Source organism: Oxyura jamaicensis, chromosome 1, assembly GCF_011077185.1.
Source record: "Oxyura jamaicensis isolate SHBP4307 breed ruddy duck chromosome 1, BPBGC_Ojam_1.0, whole genome shotgun sequence".
NCBI classification, from domain to species: domain Eukaryota; kingdom Metazoa; phylum Chordata; class Aves; order Anseriformes; family Anatidae; genus Oxyura; species Oxyura jamaicensis.
In genome coordinates this window covers 118,213,292-118,229,967 of record NC_048893.1, presented here as the reverse complement: position 1 = coordinate 118,229,967, position 16,676 = coordinate 118,213,292, and the positions used below count along the sequence as shown (strand labels likewise).

General features: G+C 37.6%; 1 protein-coding gene across 9 annotated transcripts in view; it reads right to left on the bottom strand.

The window, feature by feature from the left end:
* The window catches only part of DMD (dystrophin), a 1,227,136-nt gene that overhangs the window by 815,833 nt on the left and 394,627 nt on the right, over positions 1 to 16,676 (bottom strand). The window lies entirely within an intron of this gene.

Below are 16,676 nucleotides of genomic sequence, written 5' to 3'. Positions count from 1 at the left end.
CAAGTATTTTTGTTTAAATCTCTGTTATATTTAAGTAATTTTTCTCTAAGAGACACCGGTGATTCCAATGCTGAAGTCTTAATCACGGCAATGTATAAGACTAGAAATATTAATTATTTGTAACTTCACAGAAAATTATTCAAAGCTTCCATTTGATTCAAGAATAATTATGCAGTCATAAAGCACATTTCCAGAATGCAGTCATGTACCATTTTAATGAAGGGGAAAAATGGTCAGGAAACATTTCAGATAGCAGTTATCCTCGCTTATAACCATAGCACACCAGCTTTATTCCCTTGCTACCAGATGACTAAGAAATGGTTTCAGGAGCATCAGTCTTTTTGCTCCAAAGTCAAATTATTTAGAGTACTACACCTGATTCAGATTATTTTGTACGTGCCTATCATTGTATTATTTCAAAAAGAGAGGTACTTAAAAAACAAACAAACAAAAACACAACAACACAACACCCTTAAGCCTTTGTATGTATTTATTTATTTTCTCTCCCCTTCCCAGTTCTTATTCATAGAATTGCCCTGTTTATTGCTCAAGTAGTTTTTCTTCAGATTAGGTTGATTTTTGATACAGCCACTCTGGCAGAATAGGTCACATCTCAAAAATATTACCCACAGAGGGCTTAATACATACAACAACTTTTCTGGCCATCTCTGTATACTGTTGTTCTAAATAATAGTTAATTTTATAAACAGAGCAATTCAAGGATCACCTCCTCCATGCTCAGGAGAGATGCACACCAACATAGAGGATATCGAGTAAAATGTCCAGGAGACCTGCATGGCTGAACAAGGAGCTCCTGGCCAAACTCTCACAGAAAAAGGAGGCCTACAGAGAGTGGAAGCAAGACAGGCAGCCTGAAAGGAACACAGAGAAATTGTCCAAGCAGTCAGGGATCAGGTTCGGAAAGCTAAGGCCCTGTTAGAATTAAATTTGGCCAGGGATGTCAAGGGCAACAAGAAAGGCTTCTACAGGTATCTCAGTGATACAGTGAAGACTAGGGAAATTGTGGGCCCTCCCCCCGAAGGAAATGGGAGACCTAGTTACCCAGGATACAGAGAAGGCTGAGGTACTGGATGACTTTCGTGCCTCAGTCTTCTCTGGGCAAGAGCTCTAGCCACACAATCCAAGTTCCAGAAGGCAAAGGCAGGGACTGGGAGAATGATGAACTGGCCTGTGTAGGAGAAGATTAGGTTCCTTAGATGGTCTTGAACTTGAAGCCATACAAGTCCATGGGACCTGATGAGAGGTATCTACAGGTCTTGAGGCAAGAGGTGGATGTAGTTGAAGTTCATGAAATTCAACAAAGCTGACTGCAAGGTCCTGCCTCTGGGCCAGGGCAATCCAAAACACAAATACAGGCTGGTTGGAGAATGGATTGAGAACAGCCCTGAGGAGAAGTACCTGGGGATGTTGGTTGACAAGAAGCTCGACATGAGCCAGCAATGAGAGCTTGCAGCCTAGAAAGCCAGTATCCTGGGCTGCATCAAAAGAGGCATGGCCAGCAGGTCCAGCTCTGCTCTGCTCTCCTGAGACCCCACCTGGAGTTTCGCATTCAGCTCTGGGTCCCCCAGCACAAGGAGGACATGGACCTGTTGGAATGAGTCCAGAGGAGGGCCACAAAGATGATCAAGGGGCTGGAGCATCTCTCCTATGGAGACAGGCTGAGAGAGCTGGGGTTGTTCAGCCTGAAGAATAGAAGGCTCTTGGGAAACCTTATAGCAGCCATCCAAAGAGGGTCTACAGTAAAGCTGGAGAGGGACTCTTTATGTAAGTGTAGTGATAGGACAAGAGGTAACAGTGGTTTTAACCTAAAAGAGGGTAGGCTTAGGTTAGATATAAGGAAGCAAGTCTTTACTCTGAGGGTGGTGAGGCACTGGAACAAACTGCCCAGAGAAGCTGTGGATGTCCCATTCCTGGCAGTTCTCAAGGTCAGGTGGGATGGGGTTTTGAGCAATCTGATCTGGTGGGAAATGTCTACAATTCTATTCTATGAGTCTACAAATCAGAACCATCAGAAGACAATCAATAGCCTGCTTTCTGCAAGGCTCTATACAAAATAAAAAACTCCTGAAATTGCAGCAAGTTATAAGGAAACCAGAAAAATCTCAAGTCCACAAGCCCCCCCATTTTTAAAAAAAAGTAGTGCAACATCATTCCAACAATGATCTCTGCTGTTTGAATTCCAGATGAAAGCTGTGACTGGAATTCTCCTGTACTCATGGTATTCATGAAATTGCTACCTCTAGTATCTATTCATAGGTAAATACATGAATTTTTTTTTTCCCCATCAAAAGAATCATTAATCTGAGGCTGTTCTTTTTCACCTAGCTTCCAGAAAGCAACTACTGTAAAAAACACTGCTCATTAGGCAGTTAGTTTAAAAAATTAACAGATGAAAATGCAGGAAAAAATTAAAGGAAGACTAGTATGATCCTATAAAGCCCCGTTTCTTTAATTTGTGTGTGTGTGTATGTGCACGTGCCCTGTCAGGGACTGCTATTAGCCATTTAAGTGCCTCTAGACTTGCCATAAATCTTCTCTAAATTTTGGTTCTTCTGATTAGACCACGACTTTTCAAGGTACATTGTTTAAATGAAACCATCAAAAATTATCTACAGCACTAGAAAAACTTTCCAGTATTTTTAGAAACTGTTTTTTGCCCTATGTGCAGAGCAAATAATTGCAAAAATATCAGAAAACGAGTAAATCCACCACCTCTACAATGATTATAACTACATAGCTTCTTCTTCTAACAGGCACTCACAAAGCTAGAAATATTAAGAAAAATCTTAAGGAAAAAAATAAATAAATTTCACTGTAGTCCTGCCTTCCATATGTATTTATTTTAATTATCTTAAAAATGCAAGAACTGGCTGAAGATGGATGATGTTTATTTTTCCCCTCTTTCTAGATTTAATCATTTCAACCACTATCACGTGTTCTCTTTGGAATCAATAGAAAAGTGATTCATTTTGTTTGTATGGAGAAATGAAAATCCTCTCTCAAGGTATTTTTTTATGATCAGTACGGGAAAGTCATTACTGTGCCCAGAAAATCTTGTCTGGAGGCTTAACACAGACACATTGAGAATGTAAGGAAATCATTTTAGATAAACTGTCCTGTTATGGAACAATGTCAGCTGCTGGTGAAAATCACAATAGAAGGGTAACCCCTTCTATTAACTCTTTATAAGAGTTATATAACTTCTATAAGAGTTATAACTCTTACGGTCTTTTTTGGACATTTTGATCTCTAGACATCCACCCTTAAAGGCTGGGATACATTTCACAGAGTTACACTTACGCACGTGAAGTAGTTTAGAATCCCTCACAGTTAAGGTCAAAACCAGAATGTACTATTTCAAAGTAATTAGTCACTTTAGGATCAGATTCAACTCATACTAATCTGTCTTCTACTTCTCCCTCCCTTCTTCCCTCTCTCCAAATGGAAAAAACCAACACACCATCTTAGATGACTCCAAAATATTAATATTCTCTGAGTACAGAGTCTAGTTAGCTCAGATATTGAGTTCTGGTCTAGAGATAAAGGTTGTTAACATGAATACTACCCCCAAAATTCATATGAATATGTTCCTTCAATTTCTTATTCAGAGTCTTCAACTTAAATTTGTTTCTTCCACCATCTGGTGGATGAATGTTCCAGATGACCTTCTGCTAACAAGTACCAAGATGAAAATGTCCGGCATTTCCACTTGGAATACACCAATTTGCAAAGATTTCATAAAAATAACTGCTCTAAGGCACATGAGAATTTTTTTTCTGGCTACGTCAATCATCATTTTCATAATAGTAAACAACAAAGTCAGCTTAACTATAAAGAGAAATTAGTGTATTTCAGCAGGAATTATGATCTCTCTCTTTGTCTGCCACTGAAGGAACAGAATCTTACTCCTTTGTACTGGACCCTACATGGCAACAAGTCAGACTATTTGCATGGCTGCACCCACATCTTGCATCCTTCATTGCAAGATGGCTTAGTCAAATAATGATTGTTTTGCTTCTGTAAATGAAGACTGTGCAAACATCATCTCTGCCTGGGAAGTAAATGATAACTTGCAAACTGCAACTGAATTCTCCTTTTCCTCTTCACTCAAACAAAACACAAGAACCAACATTTGTCTTTTTAACTGAAGGCTCTATCTTTTTAACTGCAGGGGGTATGGCTTGCATGGTTCATGAACTTATCACGTATCTCCAGATTTCTTTATTTCATGAAGTGGACAGGCTGCTGGAGCAACTTCTCCTACAAGATCAGACTTGCTTAAAATCTATAGCTGAATTAAATGATCACTTTTGTCATGCATCCCACACACAAGTTACTTTATTGGCTGACACAAGGTCTACAAAGTAACTACCCTATTAAAACAAACAAACAAAAAAAAATTCTACAGGGAATGAGCAAGTGAGTTTATCGGGTCTAGCACATTATCTCAATACTTCGAAGGGAGAATTATTTTATTATGTTTAAAAGAGAAACTTCTGTAAATGTCCTAAGTCATGGTTGTGTTATTATTATAACCGTGCCTGGTCACTTAGTATCTTCCCTAATTCACAGAACTGCTATAATACCCATATACTTGGGAGCTTACCAAGAGCTATTGCTTTGAATTTCAAGCCCAGGGGCTACTACACCTTTTATCTGATGTTTAACTCTCAAGAAGTTTTAACAACAAAAGCCACTTTCATTGGGTTATTAGTTCAACTGATAGTCCTTGCAATTGTCACAGTATTCATGCACTAAGTAACTTTAAGAAATACTCTTCTCAATCCTTTTAAGAATTTTAAATTCAGGACATCCTCGCCTTCTCTTCTGTTCTGAAGTTGACAAAATTTGACTGTTTGAAAACACACTTCCTTCAAATAACAAGGTTCTCAGATCTGGCCCACAGCAGGCACAAAGAATAAAGGAAGAAGCATGCAATGTTCAGTTTTTATTATTATTATTATTATTTGTTGGACAGAATCTTTCATACGCTGCAGTAAGAGATTTTTGCTAACCTTCCTCTCTCTTTTTGTAGCATGTTGAGATTGTCTGTAACATACAGAACTGAATTTGCATCATATTAAAAGATTTTTCAGCTGAAATAAACTTTTTAAGAAGTGGAGCACTTCTTTATTACCAGACACTAAAAGCAGTTTCAAACAAGCTGCAGATTGTTTTTGCTACAGATGGTTTTGATGAAACAAAAACAATTTACAGGTTACTATTCATTCCTTACAAGTCAAACATTTTACTCCTGAAGTTATTTAAGTGATTATCCTCATTTCTGTTTTTCTCATTCCCTGGTAATTGTGGCACATTATTTCTCACGAAAATAGTCCACAGTCTATCATTAATCCATTCTTTTCCTCTTACCAAGTATTATTTAGCATGAGAAGTTCCATAACAAAAGCTATCAATAATTCATTAGCTAAAAAAATTCCACATTTTACAATCAGAAGCTAAAAAAGCAAGATTAAAATAATGATTACCATCTTAATCATGAATTCTTAAAAATTATTTTCTATAATGTACAAATCTGGAATTTCAGACTCACAGAGCTTGGATTCTGTCTTACGCAGTCTGAGATGTTCTCCACACTTAACCATTTAACTTTTACAGTCAGGAAAGAAATAATCCAAATGAAACACCAGAGAAACATCTGGGATACTGGCACAGATGACAATGATTTTTCTTTACAATTCCAATAGGAACTTCTGAAAAAAAGAAGTTTTCCTGTGTGCATCTTTGTGTTTGCTTAAGTCTAAAAGTTATATAGCAGAATATTATCAAGAGTTTAAACTACAGAACAAATTTTTTTCAGCTGTATTCAACAGCTGAAAAAATTTTACCCTTGTAAGTTTCTTCAGCTCAAAGGAAATGCATGCTGCCACTGCATTAGAAGGGTGAGTCATAATATGAACATTGTCCTTTTTTAATTATTATTATTATTATAGTAGCAACAAAGGTGAAAAAAACTCAGAACTGCCAATCACAATCTGGAAAGAACTATTTTTATGTTAGATGCATCTTTTAAGCAAAGTAGTCTATTTCATATGTACATCAATGCTTTGTTCCTCATATAAGGCTCTGCACAGGATCTAACTTGACTTAAAGTTCCGACCTACTACCAGTTTTTACTAAGTTGTTAACATCGCATTTCTATTACCTTGAATGTTTGCTCAGTGGTACACAAAGGATTTGTGGGAATAACATGCCTAAAAGCAAGTCTAAATCCACAGCATCTCTTCCCTCCTAGCCCAGTTCAAATCCAGAGATTTTAATCAAACATTAGTCACCAATTAACATTATTCATTGCTAGGAAGTCAGCATCTTAATTAACCTTCAATTTCTGACCAAATTAAAAATAAAAAAATTAAAAAATCCAGGATCCTTGTATGAGTTTTTATACAAAGTTCAGCAATCTGTTTGGTAGCTTTTCCAATCCAGATTAACAGCGAGGCAGATAGTGGCCTATCTGCTCCAACCTTCCAGTGGAATATTCCAGTGGAATATTAATAAAACACCTAAGCAACTTGTAAAAAAGCAAATTCTTTCAGTTGTCCTCAAAATGAACAATATGAAGGTACCTAATAGTTTTTTGATCAATTTTAAGGAAAAGCCCTCTGCTATGTTCAACTTCTTATAAAGAATAAAAATCTCCAAGTCTCACCTCATACTCTGCATTTCCTTAAGTTAACCATCTTTCTTTTCAGATTTGTTTTTCTTAAATCTATATACATCATATTTACACATGTATCATAGAGCTAAAGGTACAGATTTTGGAAATACTACAGTAACTGAGATTCTAAGATCTAAGCAGAATGTTTTGATCTAGGCCTATTCTTAATGAGACAAATACATAATATAGCATCAACAATTGGCACCAGCTGCATGGGCACGGCCTAACCTTGATCACTATGTGCAGTTTGAAGTACCACAGTGTAAGAAAGACACAAAACTATTAGAGTGCCCAACGGAGGACTACAAAGATGGTGAAGGGTCTGGATGGCAAGACATATGAAGAACAGCTGAGGTCCCTTGGTTTGTTCAGCCCAGAGCAGAGCAGGCTGAGGGGAGGCCTCATGGCGGCCTGCAGCTCCCTCACAAGGGGAGCGGAGGGGCAGGCGCTGAGCTCTGCTCTCTGGGGACAGCGACAGGACCAGAGGGAACGGCATGGAGCTGGGACAGGGGAGGGTCAGGCTGCGGGTTTGGGAAAGGCTCTTCACTGAGAGGGTGGTCGGGCACTGAGACAGGCTCCCCAGAGAAGCTGTTACAGCACTGAGCCTGCCGGATATCAGTAAGTGTTTGGATAATGCTCTCAGATACATGTGCTGATTTTAGGTTGGCCTTTGTGGAGCTAGGAGTTGGATTCAATGATCCTTATGGGTCCCTTCCAACTAAGGATATTCTATGATTACTTGGAAGAACTACTATTTCCAGTAAGTAGATTAAAACCTGTTATAATAAATAAATCTCCTTACTCAAGGTGAAATCTATTTAAAATTGAATATAGAGTTTTTGACTTAGCAAATACAGTGCTTTCACTTTATCTTAAATTTTCATATGAAAAAAAATATCCAGTAAAAATGTAGGCACTGTTATGTACCACAAGAAACTTGTCAGATTATGTATTTAGCATTTACCTAAAATTCCCTCTACTTCCTTTGGGATTCAAAGACTAGGATAATACTTATTTCATTTTCTATATCGATGCATCAGTCAGATTCTGTTCTAATTGATCTCTCCTCAGCTGTCTTCCGTTAGTAATTTTTCTGAGCAACCAAGAACTACATACACAATTCCAATGGGCTTCATTAATTAAATTGTGAGTTAAAAAAAATGCTATAAACAAACATTATTAATATTAGCTTAAATTGTGGATTAGGGGCATAGGAAGTCCCAGTGGAAGATGCAATATATAAGCAATTAAAACTCATGAGAAATTTGCAAAGGAAAATAGAACAAGATTCAACCTGGTTGAATATTTTACCACAGTTACAGAAATGATTTATTTGGAAAACAATGCTGAAACACAGCATGAGTAATGATGAACAGAAAATTACACAGAATGTGATATAGTGGCAAATAAACCTATGTCATCATTTGTCAGAACAGACTAATGATTACAATTTGACAGACTGTTCTGAGACACTGTGACTGCTGAATATTACAAGTCAGGAAAATAAAAAGCAAAACAGGGTAGAGATTTGTACATGTAGGCAAAGGACCAAGCACTAGAGAGCATCTACTTCAGTGGGATGAGGAGGTTACCTTTAGAACTAACAGAAGAAAAAGAGTAGTTAGAATACTGCAGGTTTTGATGTGTGAGCACTGAGTGGGTATGAGGGGGTAAGTGCTAAATCCAAAAATTAAAACAACAACAACAACAAAAAAAAACAGGCTCTTGGTGTATGAAACACCTGTATATTCATGGGACTACTTGTAACACTGAGTTTCACCATCAAGTTCAAATCTGAAGTTTGAATTGCTTCCCATCTGTCTCACTTCTTGCTGCAGCTCAACAGACTAGATTCTCATCAGCATAGATTCACTCCATCCTCTCTCACTTTGGGAGCTGATCGACAGACAGTTAGTTAGGAAATGAGCAAAGTCTTTACATTCAGTTTACAGTACTTTACATACAGTTCTTTACATTCATGATGCTCTCAGCATTATATGAAGAACAGTAAGGCTGCCTACTGAACCTTATAAATGAACAGCATTGCTACAAGCTATGAAATACACAAATGTATGATCAGATATCTGAATTATACCATCACTAAAAATCCATGGTGAATATGATGATGACCTACAAATATGAAGATACCTATTCTCTGTTTATTATACTAATATTACCCCTGCTTTTGTCCATAAAATGTTTTATTAGAAAATATTTAATCTATAAAATGTTTGCTGTTAGATTCTTCATATATTTTTAGCTCACTTTACATTTCAATGACTTTATGCATTTGGACTTACCAAGACATCCACAGAAACATATACACACTTAGAATTTACAACATTTGTGTTACTGTGTTCTTATTGAAGTATTTAGTCAGCTATTAACAGGGCAATAAAACAAGCATATAGTACACAAATTACTGTTTAGCCATGAACTTTCTTCATTTTTTATCTTTATTCTTGCTGTACCATATATTTAGTAGAAGTATTTATACACATATATTAGATACAAGTGCATATGTGGACAAAACTTTAGGATATATTCTATAGGAAACTTATGTCCTAGAGAAAAAAAAAAAAATGTTTATTTTGTCCCTCCAATTCTGATTTTTTCCACAAAGCATCTCAATTTCCCTGTCAAACCTGACAACCCTCTCATATTCACATTTTAAGTACCCTTCCTCCTCACTGATACTGTTATTTCTCTTCATGCAACCTACATGATCTCCTAAAGTTCATTGCTTCCTTTGAAGCTTAGCTCTTCACAGCTTCTAGCAACTACAGAATCAGTGGTTGCTTCTGTCTTAACTGAGAAGAGAAAATTTAGACCAAAGAATTACTAAATTTTAAATGTTGATGAGGTAGTAATAAATATGGAAGATAAAATGGTTTGAGATGAAGCAAATATGTTTTGCTATTTCTATTTGCTTGAGACTGAAGGAAAAGCTAGACTTCAAACTTAGCACAGAAGAACTGAAATTTAATTTCGGGGGGAAATTATCTCAAAGAGGGTAGTAAAATATTATAATATTGAAATGGATGAAACGAGCAATCAATTTAAAATTCTAATCTGTATTACAGTTTCATTCAGATAAAAGTCTACCTGTTTCTCTACTCAGCCAATGAATAGTGTATTATTCTGTTTGAAGGTATTCCCATAGTCCCTCCTGCTGTTGTTCAGAGCTGTTCTAATAACCAAAGACAAAGTATATGTTGACATACCCATCTGAAATGATGATATATCCAGCTGAAATTTGTACTGACAAAATGTAAAGCAGTAGTTAAAAGGTAGTGCTTCCACCTGTACTTCAATGCTGTAACACTGTTAATGCAAGTCCACTGTCTACAGTTCCAATAGAAAGAATGCTTGGAGATTAGAAAAAACTGTATGCCAGAAAACGAACAAGAGTTGAAGAAATTTAACAATTTTTCTTGCCCCCTTTTTTTTTTTTTTTAAAGGAGAATCTTAAGACAAATAAAAACAGCATGGACAGAAGATATGATTACTTTTTAATTAGTTTTTAAAGGGATTTTATATATATATATTTATATATATATATAATTTTATTGTTTTAAAGCTAAAAAGGTACATTTTCTTTGTTAGCTACAAAAAGCTAACAACTGCTCACCGACTCATTTGATACAAAATACAGTTTTGGAAGCCAGTGACTACCAACGTGGATGTCAAAAATGTCCACTAATCATACATTACAATGAAACAGTCAAAATGAACAGCTGCAGAATACCTCAGACCAGGTGATAATACTCACAAAACATGAATTATATACTTAAATGAACTATCAAAGCCATTGCATCTATTTACACTGCATTTTGTTACTTTTGAAACAGAAGCAAAAGCTACTCACAAATTAGGTATTCATAGTCAATTACATTATTAATGCAAATTTGTCTGACCCCCATTACCTAGCTCTTACAGAGTAGTTCAAATACTGGCAGAATACTGAATATTCAGACAAGTAAACACAAAGAGGGTTCTCAAAAACCATCTGCTGTCACTACAGATAAGGATAGAATGCATCAGAAACGTCATTGACCATATTATAGTCTATTTTGAATATCTAAAAATAACATAACCATTAACATTGCAATGTGATAAATCATTAGATTTGCAATAGGAGAGAAGACCCCTGCTGATCTACATTTATTTTTCTAAATAGCTGTGTAACAGGACATCAAACACTAAGAGAGCTCATTAACTGGAAGTTTACTTCTAGTAACAAGCCGGTGCCATTAGTTTAACAGGTAGCTCCTGACCTAAACCACTCCAAATATTTATGGGTAAAGTCCAGTAATAACATCCTGTAACAAGTAACTTCTTTATTATTGTGAATCCTATAGACTTTATTCTTAATTAACCAAAATTATTCCAGGATTTCAGAACCAGAAGGAGCCTGAAGAGAACAATCCTTTTTACTTTATTTCTTAACCTTCATAAGGCATTTGTGCAATCAAAGTAATGATTTCCAAGTTCTACCCAGCATTTTCCTTGACTATTCTCAGAAGCAGAATATGAAACATAGCTCCTGTGAACTGTTGTCTTCCCTTCTCCCCCCCTCCCCCCCCCTTTATTTTCAAACATACACTGACAGTGTACTAGCAAAAATGTTTTCTATCATGCCCTAAAATTTAAAAATAAATATCTTCTCATATTCCCTTGACGCTAGCCATGTCTGCAAGATGAACAAGAAAACACTATTACTGCTGTATACACCTACTGGGTACAGACAGGGTTAATGACTTGATGAACTACAATGCTGATGGGATTTTTTTTCCCCTCCCTCTTCTCTGTGCTACAGGTATGCTTGAGATACAGAAATATGCAAAACCTAGATCAAACAAAAAAGTTATCAAATGGAAAACTGTCTGAGTCTCATTATCACTTAATAATGGTGCCAAAAACTCATGTCATCAGTGCAAATTAAGGGAAAATATGGCAAATGTGACTAAGATTAAATGAGGTTTTTATCGGGCTACACTGTAAAGCATAAGAAACTGGATAATTACTTCACCTAAAAAGAACAGCAGAAATGCCATTATATAACTTCAGAGTCTACTTATTACTGGGCTAGCACAAACAAGCACAAGACTCAGAAAAATGACAGCAGGCACAAGTTCATTAAAGCATCACTTGTTTATTGCTAGAAGGGAGCACGCACACACTTCATCTCCTGTGGCTCTGCCATTGCTAACATATATCTACTACTCAGCTGTTGTAAGGGGAAAGAGGACACAGCTCCTATGTATTCCCAGGTTCATTTTCAGAGGGAGCATTCCCTATTGTCCCTCAAAGATTCCTCTGATGCTAGGTCATGCGTGTTTTATCCCAAAGCACACCTTGCTACACAAGGATTAACAAGTTTTGTCACAGAAAATTGCTAACATACAAGAAACACAAGGTTCCAGGAGGACTTATTTCTCCAGCACAGCATGTCTAGCAGAGGGTGTTTGACACTGTAGTATCAAACTTTCATTTTCTCTTAATTTTCTCTACAGTATGATACTGTCTGTGCCTCAAAGCCAGGCATCTCTTTGAGGATCACTACACCATTGTTCAAATTGTTAATTACCATGATAAATGAGGAGAAACTGGAAGATACTATAGCACACAGCATCAAAAGAGCCATTGCAAATGTTTCATAGCAAAATTGATGGGATAATAAACTGAATATTTGCCTTAACTTTCCAAGTATTTGCTTGACTATTGAGATTACATGATGTGTTTACTGGTTGTACACGGCTGGACAGCTGAGCTCCACTCTCAACCACTCTCTCCCTCTCCCTCCTCAAAGGAAAAAGGGGAGAAAATATGATGGAAAGGGCTGAAAGGTTGAGATAAGGACAGGGAAATCAATTATCTTCATGGGCAAAATAGACTCAGCATAGGGAGATTAATATAATTCATTGCCAATTACTTACAAACTAGAGCAGTGAGAAACTAAAAGCAAAGTAAAAACACTTCCCCCCTCCAACCACCCTCTCCAACCTCCTCCCACCAAGCAATGCAGGGGCACAGGGGAGTGGGGGCTGTGGTCTGTCCCCAGCACTTCTGTCTCCGCGGCTCCCTCACGGTCACTCCTTTCCCTTGCTCCCCGTGGGGTCCCTCCCACGGGATGCCGTCCTTCCCCAGCTGAGCCTGCGGGGGCTGCCCACAGGCAGCAGCTCTTCAAGCACTGCTCCCACACGGCTCCGTCCCACAGGGTCCATCCATCCCCCAGGAGCAAACTGCTCCAGTACGGGTCCCCCACGGGCGGCAGCTCCCCCCAGACCCCCTGCTCCTGCGTGGGCTCCTCTCCACGGGCTGCAGCTCCGGCCCGGGGCCTGCTCCTGCAGGGGCTCTCCATGGGCCGCAGCCTCCTCCAGGCCACATCCACCTGCTCCACGAGGGCTCCTCCACGGGCTGCAGCGTGGAGATCTGCTCCGTGTGGGACCCATGGGCTGCAGGGGGACAGCCTGCTCCACCAGGGGCCTCTCCACAGGCCACAGGGGAACTGCTGCTGCCTGCCTGGAGCACCTCCTGCTGCGCTGACCTGGTCTGCAGGGCTGCTTCTCTCACACGTTCTCACTCCTTTCTCCCAGCTGCTGTTGCATAGTGTTTTTTCCCTTCCTTAAATCTGCACTCCCGGAGGCCCAACCAGTGTTGGGCCTGGCTTGGCTCTGGCTAGTGGTGGGTCCCTTTTGGAGCTGGCTCTGGTCTGTCATGGGGCAGCTGCTGGGCTCTGCAGGCCACCCCTGCAGCCCCCGGATATAAAACCTTGACACATAAACCCAATGTATGTGCCAGAAGAAACAGCTATTGAAGTTCACAGGTAAAATTCAGTATACAGCCAGTAACATGTAATTACTCCATGCTGTTGACCGTAACACAAATTGTTGCTTTTTATTTCTCTTAATTTGTACTTGGTGTATTTAAAAAGATGCTTATGAAAAAGAAGAATTGCCCTCTGACACAGCTAACACCAGATCTGTTCTCTACTTCATATCTAAAATTTTGTAAAGAGACAAACATATATTAAATTATATTTCAAAGTAGTTGCACTTACCCTTTCTGCTAACAGGCTTATAATCATATTCAACATGAACAGAAGAAACAATTATATTCAAAGTTTTCCTTATTCCTATGGCATCTGAAAATGACTTCCACAAGCCTATGCAAACTCCAAAATACACAAAAGCACAGAACTTGGAATACTAAGCTTTTTTTTTTTTTTAAACCTCAAAGACTGGATACTCTATTTCCCTACAGGAAATCCCCCCCCAGTATATCCCGATAAAGGGTGCACTGCAACATAACAGTGTTACTTCATAAGAGGGGTACACTGGACAGGCAGCTTTTAGTGTATTTTCTGAAGCTTATCCATGAAAAACAAAACCATGTTCCTCCAAAACTGCAGTACAGAGCAGACAATCATACACAACCAGTTAACAGCTAGAAGTTGTAACTCCAAGTACTGGTAGTTAGACATAAAAAATATATCAATCTTAATAGCTTGATCAAAGCTGTTGAAAATTCCATGTGTATGAGTTATAATTACTGATGTTATCGTTATTTCGTTCATTCTCCTAAGATATTTCAAGTCTTTTGCTACAATTAGCTAAAGTCAACTCAAACCAAAAGAGACAGCAAATATCTCCATCACCCCTATTTCCCACATATAACAATAATTCCGAATAATGAGTTGAGAAACGTAGGGAGCTGAAGATTTTGCTTTTCCACTTATCTGTAAAACAAAAAAATTCAAAGAAACTTATAATCAATTGTATATAAAACACTTTAAGGAAGGTCTGAGATTAACAAATCTGTTATTTGCATTGAAAAAGATCAAACAATCTTTTGAAAAGTCAACAACTAACTTACATTCTGAATCTCACAACAGACCACAGATGTGTGAAAAAAGTCATTTTCCATAGTTGTATCAAGAGTAATTTTGTTGTTGCTGCTTTAAAATAAAATACATATTACTACCATATAATTTTTCAGCCTTCCAGCTTTGTCATTCAAACCTGATCAGAAATCACTATTCTAAAATGGCCTGATTTGGGCAATATTTGTTGCATGGTATTTTGAGTTGAATAACATATGACTGAATGCTCACAAACACACTTTGAACAACCAAAAAGCAAAAAAAAAAAAAACACTTTCCTTTGGAGGGGGTCACAGAAAACATTACCAAGATTTTACGTTTCTTAGCTACATAATGTCTTACAACAAAAGGTCACTGTGAGTTATGTTGATATACTTTGCTGAGGAAGTTCAATTTGCAAAAACATTACTCCTTTCAAATCCTGACCACTAGAATCCAAGCGTTCATTAACTCTTTTCTAAGTAACACTTTCTACCAACCAGTAATTTTCCCACCTCTTTTTCCCCCCTTTTTTGTCTTTCCTCACTACAGGTAAACACCAGATGCTCACATAAGCTTGCTTATGTTTCATTCATTGAAAAGATTCAGTTAAGAAGGAAGAGTTGACTTCTCCACAGCTTTTTCATGACTGGAGAGGAAGAAAACCTGTATCCTATGCTTTTCTACATGCCATTTAAACATCAGAAGAAAAAACAACCCACCAACACTGACAGTTAAAGTATCTTCAAATTTCTTGTTCTGCAATGGGGCTAGCATTCTCATCAATTCTGTCTGAACAGAAAAGGGAAAAGGCTGGAATAAAGCTCCTAATAAGATATGTATCTTATTCTAGCAGATAGGTTTGTTTGTCTCTATCCTAAGATAAAGGCATTGACTGTACATTCCCTTTCTGTTCTTACTTACAGCAGTTCAACTTCCTTAAACCACCACCAACATTAAAAAGTTTTTCAGCAGTTGGCTAAACAACTGCACATATCCTTGACAAAAACAGAATAAAATGTCTAATCAACAGTGATTTTGTATCCAGAAAATAAACTATTAATAAAGTTAATAAATATAATATATAAAGAATAAAACAAGGATAAAACTGTTTTGCCGTTTTTATTCAGCTAACAGAGAATAGCGTTGTCACACTATGCTGTTAAGAGATATTTGAGTATCTAATTAGGAGAGGTGATACATATGCAAAGCAAAGTTGCAGAAACAGTATGCTGGAACCTGTAAACAAGATCCTTCACTTCCTGATACAGCACTAATTCGGTCTTTCAGTCTAGAATGGAATTTGATTTTTAGATAGGCAACCTTAATGTATTGCTGAATGAAATTGTTACAGTTGCACAAATTCTTAATGTGTCTTCAAATAGGTACAGAATTAACTGCTCTTTTTCAAAAGCTTGCAGGTTGTTCTTTATTATTAATAATTTATTTTTTAATTAGAATTTGGAGAGAACTAAAAACATAGGTGGCAAGCACCAAAACTTACAGCAGTGAATAGCAAATAATTACAGCAGACATTTGGAAAACCACCAATGTTTAAGAGTTTTTCAGCTGTTGGCTAAACAACTGCAACTATCTTTGCCAAAAGGAGAATAAAATGTCTAATCAAAAGTGATTTTTGCATCCAGAAAATAACATATTCAGTAAACTATTTTAAGATGAAAGTTCAACCCATTACTGTGGTTGTATCTGTTCTGTTATGCAGCCACGCTTTCCATTCCAATCTCATCCAGAGCTTACAAGCTGCATCTCATAAGAGCAACAATTTGGCTGCACACAAGACAGATGCTCAGGAGGTGCCCACAAAGTCTTCACCGATGCAGTGGCAAGTCCTTCTCATTACTGACTTTCAAGCCTTACTAGCTGCTCCAATTGTGGGTGCTACTTCAGATGCTCCTCTGAATTCTACGTAATGCAAAATGCCGTCTTAAATTAATCCCCCTCTAACAAGGTTGTGTTTTTTGTTTTGTTTTCCCTGTACAAGCAGACAATCCTTTTCCTGTATTTCTCCTACATAAAGTATGCAAGGTTATTAGGTCAATTAGACACAAGCTCTATTGTGTTTAAACCTCAGGAGACTCAATGCTAGGTTTT